This window comes from Anticarsia gemmatalis, chromosome 8 (assembly GCF_050436995.1).
Source record: "Anticarsia gemmatalis isolate Benzon Research Colony breed Stoneville strain chromosome 8, ilAntGemm2 primary, whole genome shotgun sequence".
Lineage (NCBI taxonomy): Eukaryota > Metazoa > Arthropoda > Insecta > Lepidoptera > Erebidae > Anticarsia > Anticarsia gemmatalis.
Window position 1 is genome coordinate 2681436 of NC_134752.1, and position 17726 is coordinate 2699161.

Below are 17726 nucleotides of genomic sequence, written 5' to 3' on the forward strand. Positions count from 1 at the left end.
GTTTTAATTCTTGATTTAATCACCGTACCTAAAAAAATTGCGCAGACGCAATATAATTTGCAATTATCGTCGCACTCTTTAACCAACCTTTTTATAATAATTATATGCCAGCAACAAAGAGTATTTACTCCGATTATCTAAAAAATATTGTCTTCAAAGGTTATCTTTGAAAAACTGCTGCCGGCATTTTCTACTGATGATGATGACTGATGATATTTACTTAATTACTTAGTTTTTTAAACTACAGTTTATATTACAATATTTTAGTATAGTAACAATGTTGCGAGAAAAGACTACCAATCAATGTACGTAAAACTCTTCCATTACTGAGTGACTGACTGACGGACAACGCACAGCCGAAACTACTGAGCGTAGATAGTAGAAATTTGGTATAAAGATTTATTAGGAAGAGTAGGGAGCACTAAGGGGGGATTTTTGGAAATTTGGAAGACAGATAGTTCATAACCTGTCTAACACATAGAACCTATTGTATTGTTAAGAACACAATGTGTAACCTTTGTTATTCCTAATAAATAAAAAAACAAACAATAAATAAATAAACCTATCTTTTTACCTTTTTGTAGAAGCTAGTGATAAAAAAATATAATTCCAGCCCACGAAATAATGCAAGTAATACGTCATATTTCTACCACTTTTATTCCCACCGGTACTTTGAAACATTGTAGCCGTATTCACTTAGTTTAAGCTCTAAGTAAATACAAACGATTCGCCCGGGGCTACGCGGCTAAGACCTGTCATTGAGATATTTTCCAATCTAGTTAGCTTGTACTATGGTTTGAGTAAAAAATCATTTCCTATGTAACTTTGCTGCAATACTTGTGGTTGAGATACTAGGGATTGTTGATGATTTTGCTTGGGAAAGCATGAGTTTTAATTGGTTGGTTTTTTATTCTAAAACTTTGCCTAGAAGAGTTATACAATAGGGTCTTTTACTACCAGTCAAATTAGCTACTCTTTAAGAAATGTAAAAAACATAATATAGTAAAAAAATACGGTGTAGTGACGTCACAGTTTCGTACTTTCGTGTACATCATAATAAGTTCTCAATAAAATGTATCAGTCTGTAAAAAATCTAATTTCAACATGTAAGATAAACATTTTAAGAGTCCCTAGAAGTTTAATCATTTTTAATTAACCCAGTCAATTATCCAATTGAAGCAGTTTACTTGGCTGTTACTACTGAATAAAGGAGATCGGCAGATTTCGTACAGCTTAAAGTTTGTGTTGTTTCGTAACAGAATTTGTACCACTTATTAAGGGGACTAAGTCACCTATTTTTATTTGAGAGTATTATTTTTAGAAGTCCGGATTAATTAGAAAGTATTTGTTTATTTAAATAATAATTTTTGGTCTATGGCTTATATTTGTTGACAAATAAAGAAAAAGAAAATCTCATGAGACGTCACTGTTACTCTAACGTCTACGCATCCGCTAATTTGCTGTTGTTTTGGATTGTGGTTTTGACAGCATCTGAGCAATTTAGCGAACTATCGGGGCTTCTAAAAATGGACATAACTTTTACCTCCCAACTTTTAAAAATATAATAATTTTAAAATAAGCTTGTATATCATATTAGCTACCAATTTAAACAAAAAGTAAACCTAAACATGACATTTTATAAGCTGTACGAATTCTTCATACAAACCTGCCGTTCGCCTTTACAATCTAACCTACGCATGACTTCATGTGTGTATGTGAATTGAATCACATGCGATAAAGCTAGATGAATTGAGAGACTTTTTTCTTTTTAATTCGGAGAATTTGAATCACGTGAACCATCTTAAAACAAAGGACAAGTTTCCTATTTACAATAAAAGGATCTATAAAGATAGTTAGTTTCAGAGATAACCTTTTACCTTGAGATAGCTTTTACACAAACAAACATTTTTATTACTAAAATGTGTTAACGATGTTTCATATTTGATAAGTCGTGACAAGGTATGCTGTCATAACACATTTAAACAACACATATTTAACATAATTTATGTTAATTAACTACATAATTGTACGTAAATATCAAATGTGACGATCAGTTGACAGTTTTTCTAACATAACATAGACAAGTACCTAGTAGGAATATGTGGAATTCATAACTGCATTTATAATTTACACTCTAACTATAGACAATATTAGATAATGTTCTGGTATGTTTTTCGTTTTTATGTTAAATGCTTCTCTGGTCTAGGTTTTATACCTACCCGAAGGTGTATTGAGAGGTGCGTATGAAATGTACCGATGTTTTGCCATTAACAATGTTAGGCCCGTGTTATACGGGACAAGCATATTGCTATTTGCTGGACTACTAGTGAGACATGTACAAATATATGAAATTGAAATAGTACTTCGCCCAACCCGGGAATCAAACCAGAGACCTCATGATCAGCAGTCAGATACTCTACCAAATGCGCCACAGAGCCGCAATCACGTCCAGCAGCGCAATTCCGTATAGTCTGTACTGTCGAGCATCGAGAGTTAGACATTTAAAATGTACTGACAAAATAGTTCCTACGGAGCCCGGTAGAGGCGCTAAACGAATTTTCTAGTAAAATTTCTCGATAGCTAGCTGGTTGTCGGATGTCGATAGTAGTAGTGACTCAAATACAAGAGGCAATTTTCACATTCTATAAAATAATATTATTATACCGTACAATCTCACTATTCCTATAAGCTTAATTTTCTGATCAGTATCAATTTTATAAGTAATAGCTTCGGTAATAGTTGCCGACTTACTACTAATTATATGATATGCATTTTGATCTAATTACTAATTACTATCTACTTACGTGTACGTAACTAAGAAATATATTTACTCAATTATTTTGAACTATTCTTTACCACTTTTAAAGAACGGGAGGAAAAGTCAGTATGAGATTTTGTACTCCATTAGGAATTTGTACCTGTATAAACACGTAATGGGTTAGTTTTGGAGACCAAGAAAACCAATATTCTTTTTTTTGTTATTATTGGTTATCAGTGTTCAGTGGTTTAATTTCGCAAAAGTAAAAGGCAGAAAGACTTTCGCAAACTTTGGTAACAAGCTCGCTATATCGCTATATGCTTACTCCATAACACGGAATTAACATAAACCGCAAAACATGGGCGAATTTCGATACACACCTCCAAAGTACCAGTATTGTACTATTGTATTTCCAATCATTTTTCTTGTTTGCGCCGTAACAAACCGAAACGTAGTCTTATCTAGTCCGAAATACACAAAACCTTTTCAGTAGCCAGAGACCAAAGAACGCTACTTGCAGGAATCTCTACGAACTCCTGCTTCATTCACATCCATACATCTTGTCATACAGGACCGCCTAGCCCTGTCGTGAACTAATTTAATTATGAACAAGCGATGTCGATGATTATGCCTTTCATAATTCTTAAACTAATACCTCCTTAATGTATTTATAATAGTTTAATTGTATAATAACAGAGAGTAATAATTACTTGTTGGTTTATTTAATATTACGTTTAGTTAATGAACAGTTTGGAGCGCTGATGAAATTGATTGCAGAATTAAAGAGAACATTTCGCAACCTGAGGGTATACGGGTCTAAGTAAAAAATTCAGTTTTTTTTAAGTTCTCTCAAAAATGGAAATTCAAATACCACTAATCATACCTCTATAAGCTATTAACTACCTTACCGTTTATCACCAATACAACTGGTAAGTAAGTTCCCTACTAAAATCTGAACTAATTTTCATTATTTCACCTAACATATTTCATGAGAGTTAACGCAAAATCATAAACTACAATTTTCGCCAAAGATTTATTGGTACTTACTTCAAGTGATATATTAAGTATTATGGTTTACAAACGCCTCAAGGTAGTACCTGTTTTCTCCGCCAGGGGCAGCACTAGTCATAGCTGTATTTAATTATAAAGACCATGGATCTAGATTATAAAGTTAGTTATGACACTGGCTGGTGGATCACGGCTCTAAATTAATAGGTAACGTCAACCGGTAAGATTTTGCATACGAGAAAATTGAGATTATCTTGTTTATGGTAATAGAAAAGCGATTGTGGGTGGTGACAATGCCGTTAAGATATTTAAGAGTAATTTTGTTCTGTAGTTACTAGGCGAGGGTCGATGTCTTTTCCATGATGGAAATAGACTGATGCTTGAAGTTAACTGTCGCCCGATCGACATAAATATTTACAGACACATTTAAAGCCTGTGTATTAATTAAAAACAATAATTTGATCAATTATTAGAAATTTCTTATTTGCGTATAAGCTGTGGTAGAGCGCAAGAGAGAAACAAATAATCCAAATTATTTATCTAAGAAGTTACAATAACTAGATGTATGTATGATGTAATGTGAATAAAACAAGGGAAGTTTGTAAGGATCGTACCAGGTAGGTAACATTCTTTAGTCTTTATCTACCGCTATGAAAAATACGTTATTTTATGTAATACTAAAGTTTTATTCATATCTAATACTTTAAAGTGTAGCTTTACTGGCTCAACTAAAACTTTCAAGTAAATCTATGTTGCAATTACGATACCCCAAAATGATATAGAACATCTATCATCCACCTTATTAAGGTTCGCTTTCCATCATTAAATGGTTACCTCAGGCGTTATTGAAACACTAGGCACTGTATAATAATTCAAACCTAATCGGTAAACGGTTTGGGAAGTTAGCCAATATTCTATATCAGTTATAAATTGACGATAAGTTTAGCAAACATAAAGTTCTATAGTTTTTTTTGCCTTTTGGGGACTTTGCATGCCCTTAATAATTGTATTAAAATAATTTATTAATCAAGTGATAATTACTTTTCCAATACACACATAACTTCGAAAAGTTATTGGTGTCTTGCCTCGGGTTCGAACCTGCGACCACTTACGTGGGAAGTGCCAACTTAAACATATTATGAGTGTGAAATCTGTCAGTTACGCTTTCAGCTAAACTCTTGCACCGATTTTGAAGTAAACCGTGCCTTATTTATTGCCTGATTACAGTCGAATTACAAGACGCTATAGTACAAGATGCTATACTTAGTTAAAAACCCTTAATTGATTTTCATGAAACTTTGAATGGAACTTTTACTTTATAGAATCCACAAACATCTCATAAAACCTAAAAGTTCTCTGCAATATTTCTTGAAGGCATACAGCCCGCATTTGACCGGCGTGAACTCAAGGCCTAATCCCCCCCTTGTTTGGTCCAGCAGTGGAACAATAAGAGGTAAAAAAACTAGTAAAGTTATCAATAAAATAAACATAATGTTGAAGGCATCAAATCAGAAATATCTATTCGAAAAGAGTCTCGATCTCACGAGTGCCTCGGCAGATAAACTTGAACGATGCCTGATATATAGTGCCAATTGTCACTAAGTAGTACCATTTACAGCTCGCGTACATTACCTACGTGTTTAGAATATATCAACATATCAACATAGTCAGTGATCCTGTTTGTTCCTTCATATGTTTATCCGTATTTTATTAAATGTGCGAAATGTTGGAAGACTTGTGCGATCCACAAATAGTTGTTTCGGGTCTGGTTGTACTTTGTGTCCGTTGTTTGTGTGTTTTTAAAAGAACCCGCAATGCAAAGTGCGGAAGTTGTCTTTTAAAAATAACGTAATCTTCTATACTTATAAATAAAACTCTTCCGTTGCTGAATGACTAACTAATTGGTGACCAACACACAGCCAAATCTACTGAGCGTAGAATGTTGAAATTTAGTATGAAGATTCCTCAGGAAATGTAAAGGAGCATTAAGAGAGGATTTTTGAAAATTCCTCCCCTAAGGGGATGAAATTCCGTGCGAGCAAAGCCGATGGTAGAATTATAAATTAGAGACATATGTATTTGACCGCTGACATTAAATAAATCATTGTTACCGTTTTTAATCGGCACAGAATCATGCGCAAGCGTCGATCTACGCCAGTTAAGCACTACAGCGCCCTCCGGCGGCTGTCTTGTCAACTATGATTAACTATACCCAGTTGCGAGATAAAACCAATTATATTTTGTAACCTGTAATAGTTATTAATTAAGTTTTAGTATAAATTAAGACTTTATTGAAGGAACTGGACATGCTAACTTTGAATACAGATGTGTTTTTATGTTATACTACTTCTAGCCTATTCTGAGCTTAACAATAACTTGCAGTGTGCATATTAAGATTTCATTACTACCCCAGCTTGTCTACCTCCCAAAACGAGTTGAAGCTAAGAAAGACAATCGAGATATGTATCTTTTGTATCTCGCGAGCAGATCGCCACTGCTCTGCTTTGCTCCGTTGCCAAATTTATAGAATTTTTATTAAACTATTATTGTCCTACTACTGGGCAAGGTTCTCCGCCCAAACGAGGGGAGGGTTAGGCATAAACTTATAAAAAATCTATGAAACATCCGATATCCTTGTCTAAACACTAAAATAATATCTAGTTATTTAAGGAAAATAGGGTTTATATAAATAAGCATTTTTTATTATACGCACAGGACAGTACTGTGTGTATTCAATGTAAATCTCAGACTCCCACGCACGTCCTTGCGAGATGTGTAGATGCTAGTCTTTATATTGATAGAGCCGATCTTAACGGCTTATAGATATAGCTTTTAAGATTAATTGAACATCTAGAAAAGGGGTGACAGTTTGTAATATTCAATTGATGTTTTAATTTGAACATAATAAACTGTCGTAAAAACGTTGCATGCTTAGAAGTTGGTTAATACATTTACTTAAAGGCATGCCAAGTCCCCAAGCCGCACATGAACGTTGCGCTCGCACCTCGTTTAAGAGGAGACTCTTGCCCAGCAGTGGGACAGACATAACTTAAAAACTCTCATAAATAAAATATATCTCTGTACGGATTCTAAGTCATATCGCATTACATGTATAATAAAAAAAAACTTTCAATTTCTAAATATACTTGTACCCATTGCTTCACATCGACTCCAAATCTTAAAGCCAATAATAACAATATGTTCTATCATAATAGTGCAAAACTTATCAATTATCCATTCATACAAGGTCATCCGCGAAGCATGCTGAAAGAAATAAATTTTTCAATGACGAGCGCCATTTTTTTTACAAAATGGTTTCCACACCCAAATCCATATACCTAATAATAGCACAAAAAACCATACAATTTTAAACTGTAATATCATTTAAGAAGGTAAAATACTTGTCCATGTAAGGTGGTCATTTCCTAAGGTCGAGGTGGTCCGACACTAAATAAAGGTCTGAGCTGTTATAAGTTGAGGTAATGCTGCGATTTCAGCTTAAATTGAAACGTATTACAAGGGAGGTGGAATGCATTGTCGTTGTCCTCTGAGTACTGACTGCAAAATCCTGCGAGCCCTACTAATATTATAAATGCGAAAGTTTGTAAGCATGGAAGAATGGATGTATGTTTGTTACTCTTTCACTAAAAAACTACAGATCAGATTTTAATTAATCTTGGTACACTGATAAGTCATATCATGGATTAACACTTAGGATATTTTTTTTCCCGGGAAATCATTTTACGGAGATGAAATCACGGGCAGAGAAGTAAGACGGTTATAAGTTCATTATTGTTTTAAATTTGTCAAATTCGACACTTTTTTTGTGTTAAGTGTTGCAGTAATTGACGTATCTTTAACTGATCAATATAATATATATGTTTTTTTAAAGAAAAATACTGCGATAAGACATTGTCATCGTGAATTTGGTATATACATTTTTTGCAGTTGCAAGTGACTGTCATTCTTATATTTGCAAAAATAAGACTTTAGTTTAAACAGGAGTTTCGTTGAAGGCGCCTTCAGTTCCAAGCCTATTGCTTATAGTATATGACATGATCTAATATCTCCACGTTAATAATTAATTGTAAGTATAATAATATTAAATAGCTCTGAAACATGGCAAATCGAGAAGACTGCCATACACCTGCGGCTGGGCCTCAAGCTTAATCACGAAACAAACAAATAATTAATAAATGCGTCTATATCTCATGTACGCGTAAATCAAGCAACTTAGCATAATAGCTACTTGTCATGCTATTCACGCTTTAAACCAGCTTTGAAAAATATAGCAATTGAAGCAAGGTATATGTACTATCGAACAAACTGAATCATGACCCACCATGTGCTCATTTTCTAAAACACGTCTATATACGCGTAGGTCGAAATTGGCTTGAACCTTTCGTTTCCTTGGTAATGAATTTGTTATCACTTATCTGTCATTATTGCGACAAATCTTTGTGCGCCAATACAATAATGCTTTGCTGCCGTTTTCAACAGGCTCCGTGGCGTAGTGGGTTGATGTTACGACTGCGACGCGTCAGGAGTGGGTTCGATACCCATTCAGGGCATGGTTTATTCGGCCATTATAGGAAATAATGTAACTATAAAAAATATAATAATATAGGGTAACCAGCATAGTTATTACCCGGTTAAGGAATTGATACACAATTTTGGTCAATAGTGTCTTTATGTAGTAAAACATTGACATAAACTCTATTATAAACGCAACTTAAATATTCTTTCTAAAAGAACATCAGTCCTTTGTTTCAATAACTTTATACTAATTCAATATAAAACACTTAAAAACCATAAATACTAGCGAATACTGTTAATTCAAATGTGTTATCCTTAACAAATATTGCAACAAACTTTTACTTTTTCTTTTCGAACTATACGCCTGTCGCACAAACGTCGGACATGAGTTCTATAAATTAAAAATGTTACCAATATTCTAAAAATGACATATATCGCAATTAATTTGAACTGGTTACTTTAGAAATTAAAATAAAAGTATTATTCCTTAACATTGGCAATAACTGTATGATGGGCAATGACTGTAATGGTTACCCTAATCGTTCACAGATTTCTAAATGACGTGCTATTTAATATTTGACACAAATAGGTTTTTTCGTAGTGAAAAGAGTTTAGACTATTTACATTCTACATTCAAATTAGGAGTGATTTATCGAAAACGTATCTACGCACTGTAATAACAAAGGTCAAAGTTGTACGTAGTCGTAGATACATCATAACACAGTCGTATGCATGTTTAAAATGTCCTAAGTGCAACTTTGACGATAGAGACAAAATTCTTACTGTTTTGACGGTGTCAAGCGAATTATCGGCAAAATGGGTCATGAATCAGTTGGTTCGATAGTACATTCGACCATTCATTCGAAGATAAGAGAAAAGTCTCTGTCTGTTTGTTTACGGATAACCAACCGATTTTTATGAAACATAACATGGAGACATGTATAGTCCGACCACTAACCCTCGGTTTCTGACATTACATTACATTTAGCGGTAGATCAATTCAATTGCGTTTTTTTTTTGCATGAGCTTTAACGTACTTTTTAATAAAGTGTCTGTATCAGACGGGTTACTGATGTTCTATAATCAAGATTTCGCATACCTACTGTACGCGAACGTTGCTAAGGTGCTACACTAAATTGTTGGACTTAAAGGTTGGTAAACTAACATAGACTTACTGATTTTGCTTAAAATTAGCCAGTTGCGCTCACCGGTCGGTAAACGATCTGTGGGTTAAAACCTTGACGCGGTCATTCCATAGATGGGTGAACGCATAGTGGTATTTGAACTGGGCGTCTCCGTGCTTCGGTAGGCACGTAAAAAGTCGGCCCCGGTGGTTATCTACTTAAATAACAGTCGTTAAGCCACGTCAAAGACCTTCGGGCGGCTTGAACAACTTTGACACTAGGTTGACCACGACATACAATAACAACAGTAACAACAACTAAGGTTCTATAGTCTAAATTTCACATACCTACTGTACGTAAACCTTGTTAAGGTTCTACACAAATGTTGGACTATAATTAAAGGTCGGTTAACTAACATAGGCTACTGATTTTGCTTTAAATTAACCCTTGAAATAAGGATTAAACTTTGTACTCGTACGACGCCGTACGGAACGACTAGTAGCAAATACAAATGTTATTATAATCAAGTGATATGTATTCATCTTCTAAGCTCCGTTCTAGTCGACATGATACCTCCTTATAAGAGCTACATAACTTTATTCGATCCCTTATTAAAATGATAAAAAGCGAATAAATGAGTTTGCTTTGAGTAGGTACCACGATCAACGTGTGAATAATAACGTAATAAGAGAATTGGCTAGTTTTTATGATAAGCTATGTGATAGATTTCATAAACCACGCTTTAATAAAATATAAAGCCTGCATCTGTTGATAAAAAGCAGTAGTTTTTGTTCAAAATTTGTCGATTGTTTGACGAATTTAATTTAATTTGTACGTTTTTTTTAAGATATTATTTAGAATCGGCCGTTTAACATTACATATTATAATGAAATAAGACACGCTACCAAGTTCCTAGCTGTTACAGTATTTCATAACAGGAATCCCAATAACCTACCGGAAAACGAATCAAGACTTGTGATCGCAATTACACTTTAGCCTGCCAAATACAACTGATTAACAAAATTAAACTAAGATATATATATACACAATTTACATAACTACATATACAATAATATACACATACTCGTACCAAAAAAAGACTACATCTTTTTTGACAAACAGTGACAAATGGTTCCTTTTGAATTCTATAATATTCAATTTAAGGGTAAAAAGTCTAGCTATCATTTTATTTGTCTGCTATCGTTACCTTTTCCTGTGTAAGTTTAAATCACTAGCGTCGGACTTAACGCGTCAGTCGTCCGCGGCTGACTTATAGTCGCCGGCGACGTCACACCTAAACAACCAACAACCTTCGCTGAATTACAAATATACCACTGTGAGAGTTCTTGTACTTAACTTATACCTATATTGTTATAAACATCTTTTCGGTCTAGACAAAAATATAGTTTAGTAAAATAAAAAAAAATGTTTATGGCGGTAATTTGTTCAACTTTTACAATTCGTTAACAAAAATATTGTTCATTAATAAAAAAGTGATAAATAAAATAAATGTTCATATTATATTTATCTAACTTGAACAACGTTTACAGTTAGTTATAACTTCATAGAGGCCTTTTTTAGGTAAAGACCTATGATAGGAGGCCCCGCTCTTCAATGGCAAACTATAAAATGGTAAAACAAGTTTATAGTAATATAGGGGAATGCCTCTGCCCAGCAATGGGACACTCAAATAGGCTAAGGAAAAAAGAAAGCGAATAGATAATTATCCAGATTTGTATAAATTCCGAAGAAGACAAATAAAAAGCAAAAAGAAATTAATTACATTTCCACTTCATAATTGGGTTACCATAGACAGAATTATCAGAACTACAAAACCGGGAGCCAATATATCACCTTTTTACGTACCATAGAGATCATTTAATCATAGACAATACTCGTAAGGAAATTGTTAAAATGCCATCACTAGTTTAGTGATAAAAACTAGTGTTGTGCCTTCATTAATAGTGATGTGAATAATTATTTACACCCGTAGTAGTGAGGTGGTGTCGTGATAGTTTTTATTACAATGGAGAATCATTATAATTACCAGTTAGTGTGGTTATGGTCGTACTTTGTTACCAACTGGATTTATGACAACTTATACAGTGTTGGATTGTGAGGATACTTCGATGAATTGATTTATTCTTGAAAGATGACCCTGAGGCTCCGCTCGCGTATAAATTTCTCAAATATTTTATGCCGTAATAGCTTCGATTCGCGATATAGTTTCCGTGTAAACGTATTCCCGGGCAAAAATCCTAAGCGTAAAGCTATGTTACAATAGGTTGACCAAAGTGTATCAAAATTCGTTAACTAGTTTTGGGCGTGAAGATGCATACATATCTACACTTTTGAATTTATAATATTAGTAGGTAACGGTATTGACTGGTTGCACAATTCCACTCTTATCACTTATAACTTTGTATCTATACCATATTAGGTGTTAACTTTAAACAATATTATTCAAAAACCTTCTCAAATCCTGTAGATTGTAATAAATAATACTTAAAATTTTTCCTTAACACTCAATGTATTGTGTATTTCATAAAGTATTTAATGCTGTACGAATACACTGAACATAAGGCTTAAATAAACGTAGAGGCTAAGTACAACAATAGCACACGTTACAAGTGGTACGCACACAGTAATTTGCAATTATACGCCGTCCGTCCACCTGTATTTATATTAAATACTTACATTACCGCGTTGGATAACTAAAACATGTGCTACAACATTCCTGTAGGATAGGGGAAGTAATGCTATGAAGAAAATTCAACCACGATATTTCACAAAGAGAATTCATCAGTTTATATTTAAAACTTCATTTGTTAAAATGATATGCTGTCTGCGTTACAAAACTGTTTCCTCAGCGTTCACCCTTTAAAAAGATATGTGACTATCCACTATAAAGATTTGACAAAGTATGTACAAGTCATTAATTTAGTACGCCCGACTTAGAATAAAAAAGCTCAAGCTCAATTTTTAGAATTCAAAGTATCATTAAATAAATAAAGATTATAAAAAAAAAGTATCATTTCTCCGAAAAGGTATCAAAGACAACGTGTCAGCAGCAGTCTAGACGACGTGTCTCTATCCTTTTTAAAAACGACAAACAGTTCGTATATCAAATAATCCACATCTAAATATGATATTATTTCACACTGAGTACGTAACTGCAATCTTTTAATTGTATTTCATGTGACCAGCAGTTTCATCCTCGTTTCAAGATATTCCTTAACCCTCTAATAATAATTTCCGGTAGTCTACAAAGTATTTATTACTAAACGACTGTTATACAAAGAAATATATTTTCAAATCCTACCTCTATTCACCATATTGTTAATTAGTCATAGTTTAGTTAAGTATAATATCATGTAAATGTAAAATTATTGTTCTTATAATATTATGAAGATAAATCCATATTGAAAGAAATGTAAAATATCTTTAGCTATATATTTCTAGAACAGAGTGCACTGTGAGCTATTTCTGTACCAACTGGTCGACACGAACCTACAATTCAATACTAATTCATAGATTAGCGTGGAGAGCGCGAACATCATTTAGCAGTGATTAACGCCAGGACGCATATAATTACTGATTACACCCGTTTTACTGGTCGTCGTGAACTTAAGGCTGCTTCCTCAATGGTGATACAAATACACGACATAATATAGAACCGATGTCTTTGAGTGCATTCTCATTACACAATTAAAGATTTTGGCGATTGAAAATGTCATCCATTTTTTCATCTTTTTCAGACCATATGCATGCTTCGTCATTCGAGGACGACTTTGTCAATACTTGCATTGTAAACATTTTCTATTTTATTTTATTTTTCTCATGTCAGTGAACTGTAATTGTTCTTTTGAGAATAAATATTCTTTAAACCTAACATAATAAGTATTTTTAATTTTCGGTGTTATTCCCTGAATCTGCATCAAATATCGATAGGTCAACCACGGGTCACACATGGTAAACACATAAATTCGTTGTTTTCTAACCAAGAAGTATAAATCTAAGTACACAATATCGACTTTAGTCAATCGTCGAAGCGACAATTAATGCGTTTAGCGTGCGAGCGTCTTACGTTCCTCTCAAACCTAAAGAATTAGTTCAATGTGTTACCGTCCTAAGGCACAATATGACTGTATTTAACCACCATTAGTTTAAATCAAGTGTTATTTTATTTGGTCGCGTATTAACGTGTTGCCCTAAGTGCGTCTATAAATGCGACAATAATTAATGTCCGTGACACTTTTGATAATAAACCTCAAAGTTGAGCAATAAAATGAGATAATTGAATCGTGGGAAAACTAATGGCGTCTTTTTAGAAATCAATCAGAACTGGAGACAATTTAAATAAGTATAAGTTCAAAAATGACAAAAGGATATAAAAATTAATGTGTTTTGCTTTATTTGTATGCTTTTTGTAGTAACTTTAAAAAGATGTTTACTATATTTTTGCATAAAATGGTACTTTTAGAGAAGATTTGTGTCTATAAAACTTTTTAACAACTCAACCAAATTGCAATATTTTTTTAAATATGTTTGTAACTGTCGGAACGAGGTTGTATGGGATCGATGGGATCAAAATTCCCACGGGAATGGAGTCAACGGAAAATGGAATAAAATTGTACTCCACCCGGACGAAGTCGGGCTAGTCTGCTAGTAAAGGATAAAAATATATGCATCCAAAATATTTACTTTAAGTTTTGAGGTGAAAACTAGCTAAATCGGCATTAAACACAAAATAAATAATGCCTTGTAAATCATTAGATATTAATCTACACAGATCGTATTTATAAACAAACATTATCATCTAATCTTCATAAAACCCACTATCGCGATCAAGACCCCATCAATATAGTCAACTATCCATTAAGATAGTCAGCTATCTATCAAGATAGTCACAACACGTTATACATGATTCTGTTCAAATAGTCACCAAAGTGGTTTATGATACATAATGGAACACTTTGCTTTATTAGTTCATCTTGCGACGCTTATCTCTTGTAGGAAGATGTGGGGCTATGAGAACAGCGGGGAGATATAGCGGGTTGATAAGAATAGCGGTAACTGGTGCGATCGATCGTGGCTTACGTGGTTTATGCTAGCAGAAGTCTTAATTTTCGTTTTTTTTTTTAAGATAATTGGTCAAATAATTTTGTTTAATATGTATGCGTAACCAATTTATCTCCAACAGGCAATTGGCCAGCGTGGTGGACTCAAGGCCTAACCCCTCTCTCATTTTATGGGAGGAGACCGTTGCCCAGCAGTAGGACACTAATGGGCTAATTTTCTTTTTTTTTTTGTACCTATCCGTTAACAACAAGATTTAATGTTAAATCAAAATTAATATAAAAGAATCAAAAAGACAATATTTAGCGCGACTTTTTACACTCGGTTGGTTCTTTGTAGTTACGAGCGTTTGACATTTAAAAATACTTGAATAAATAGTACTCACAGAATACGCTAGGGGCGTTAATCAAACTATTACCCAAAATTTCTTGACCACTCAATTGTCGATAATGGCAGAAAATCTCTCCTCCTCGTAGCCTGGTGTAGTCATAAGTCAAAACTATCACAAATTCAATCTCGCTAATTCTATAGCCTCATATCCTCAGGCATGTGACGGAGCGGGGTGGAACAGGTATGTATTTGAATAATTCTCCCATCGGTACGTAAATATATGCTCCGGTTACATATATGAAGGTTGATATACTCGTCACACGATGAGACTTTAATCAACAGTTCATTGGAAAATGTGGATTAATTAGGTTTTTATGTAGTTACAGTTTGCCCGCGATTTGGTCTGCGTAGTTTGTGATTTAGGACAGAATTTTCATACAAACTTTCATCCCCTATTTTATCTCCCTAGGGGTAGAATAGATCAAAATTCTTTCTTAGCGAATGCTTACGTCATAACATCCTACCTGCATACTAAATTTCCGAATCAATTAATTACAGACTGAAACATTATATTAGGCACTCATGTGATCCCATTGAAAATACGAAAAAGTGACGTCATTATGTCGCATTTCAAAATCAAAATGCATTACAGACATTTCATCAAGAGTAATCTAGATTCCTCAAAATTTTACTCAATAGTAAAAATACATTTTCTGATCAGGTTTTGAACTCAAAAAGCACATATTTTGTTTCATAAATCATCCAAAAAATCACGGATATGAAAGTGAACATGATAAAAATAAGTGTGGCAAATTAATTGATGTCTAGCATCTAGCATCTAGATAAAATATTTAGTAGCTACTGACAGTGACAAATGTTTAGATGTCATGTGTAGATAAACGTATGCTAAATCTATGAGATACATGATTTATTACAATTGAAATTAGCACGAGATAATGTTTAAACATTATTCATATATTAGGGTCTGAAGTGCGCTTGTGTAATATATTTCTGACCACTACCTGCAACTGTTCTAATGAAAAAAATATATATTCATAACTTTTAGATAATAGTCGAGTGGTATCAATTGGCAACTCCCACACAAGTGGTCAACGATTCAAACTCGAGGCAACAGACCAATGACTTTTCCAAGTTGTGTGTGTATTAGAAATAATTACCACTTGCTCTAAAGTTGAAGGAAAATATTGTGACGAAAGCTTGTATGCCTAAAATTTGTTTAGTACATTTATTGATGGCATGCAAAATATCCCCAACCCTACCCCAAGGTCTAATCTCCTACCTGGTTGGGTGGGAGACACTTGCCCAGCAGACAGTACAGATAAAAAATATTGCGAAAAAATCCGGAAATAATACCACTTCTCTATGTCATAGATAGTGGGTGTCTTTACAAGCCTTGCATACCCTGGCCTAGTATTTGTACCAGTCTTAAGATTAGCCCATATGGCGTCACACATTGTTACAATACATATTACTCGTATGATAATAAAACAATTGTAGCAAGCCGTTGTTCTGTTAGTCTGTTACGCAATTAAATACGCCATATTCGGTACTAACAATTTACAATGACAAGTAATGTATCTAACATAGAGACGTTTGTTTTTTTTTAATATATTGTTGCCAGCGGTTAAATTGTAAGTGTGTAATAGACAATAGAATTGTAACTGTCAATTTTAATATACAGGAAAATAACAACATAGTTGACAGTCGTTAAGCAATGTCGAAGGTTTTTCGAGCTTGAACAACTTTGACACTAAGTTGACTACTAACCATACGATAACGCCAAATATTTAAAGACATCTGTGAAAAACTATCTGCGGCTGGCGCGGTCGGTATTGTATGTCACTGCTGGGCATGGGGTCTGGGGTTCGATTCCAGGAACAGAAAAAGTACTATTTAGTCTTATCTTATTTACTTGGGACTAAAATTGTAAATGGCTGAACGTGGTTGTAAGGTGTATTAAACACCTTTACCTATACTTTTTGTTGTAACAGGCGTATTTATGTGTCTGAAAACCAAAAAAAAAACAGAGCAAATTTTTTAATCTCAACGTATACATTTCGGTACACATCCATTTCTAAAGCCTTCGAAATATGTCACTAACTCGCGACTCAAAACTAAAGGTAATACTAAAGCAAAAGAATTTCGACCCTATACCCTTTCGAATACATCTTTAAATCCAATGACAACAATGTGCATATCAATTCAAACGATTAATACAGTTTTTTTTTCAATCGACCATAGACAACAATAAGCGCTCGATCACGAACTGTCAACCTAAATGCGAGGTGACACGTGCCACTAGCACAAATGGCGGGAAATAGGTTTGTTATACACCGGGTGTGTAATTTATATTACTTTGCTGTTTTCTAGTGTGTTCTTCTGCTTGTTATTGTTGAAGAGAGAAATTTACACTAAGCTTATTGATTTATTATATACCTAGGAATTACTTGTATAATATAATAGATCAATACTGAACGTCTACCTACGTAAAAATGTAAAGGTGATTATCAGTACACGATTACAAAAATAATAATTACAGAAATGCAGATTTATCATAAAGTTTAATGATATTTAGTAATTCATTATTTATTACAAGCTCTTATTTATTGTTTCATACAATATGCATTAACAGATTTACATATAGTAATATAATACACTAGCTGACCCGCGCAACTTCGCTTGCGTCACATAAGAAAGAATGAAAAAAAAATCCCCGTTTTTGTAACATTTTTCGTTGCTACTCCGCTCCTAATGGCCGTAGCGTGATGTTATATAGCCTAAAGCCTTCCTCGATAAATAGGATATTTAACACTGAAAGAATTTTTCAAATCGGACCAGTAGTTCCTGAGATTAGCGCGTTCAAACAAAGA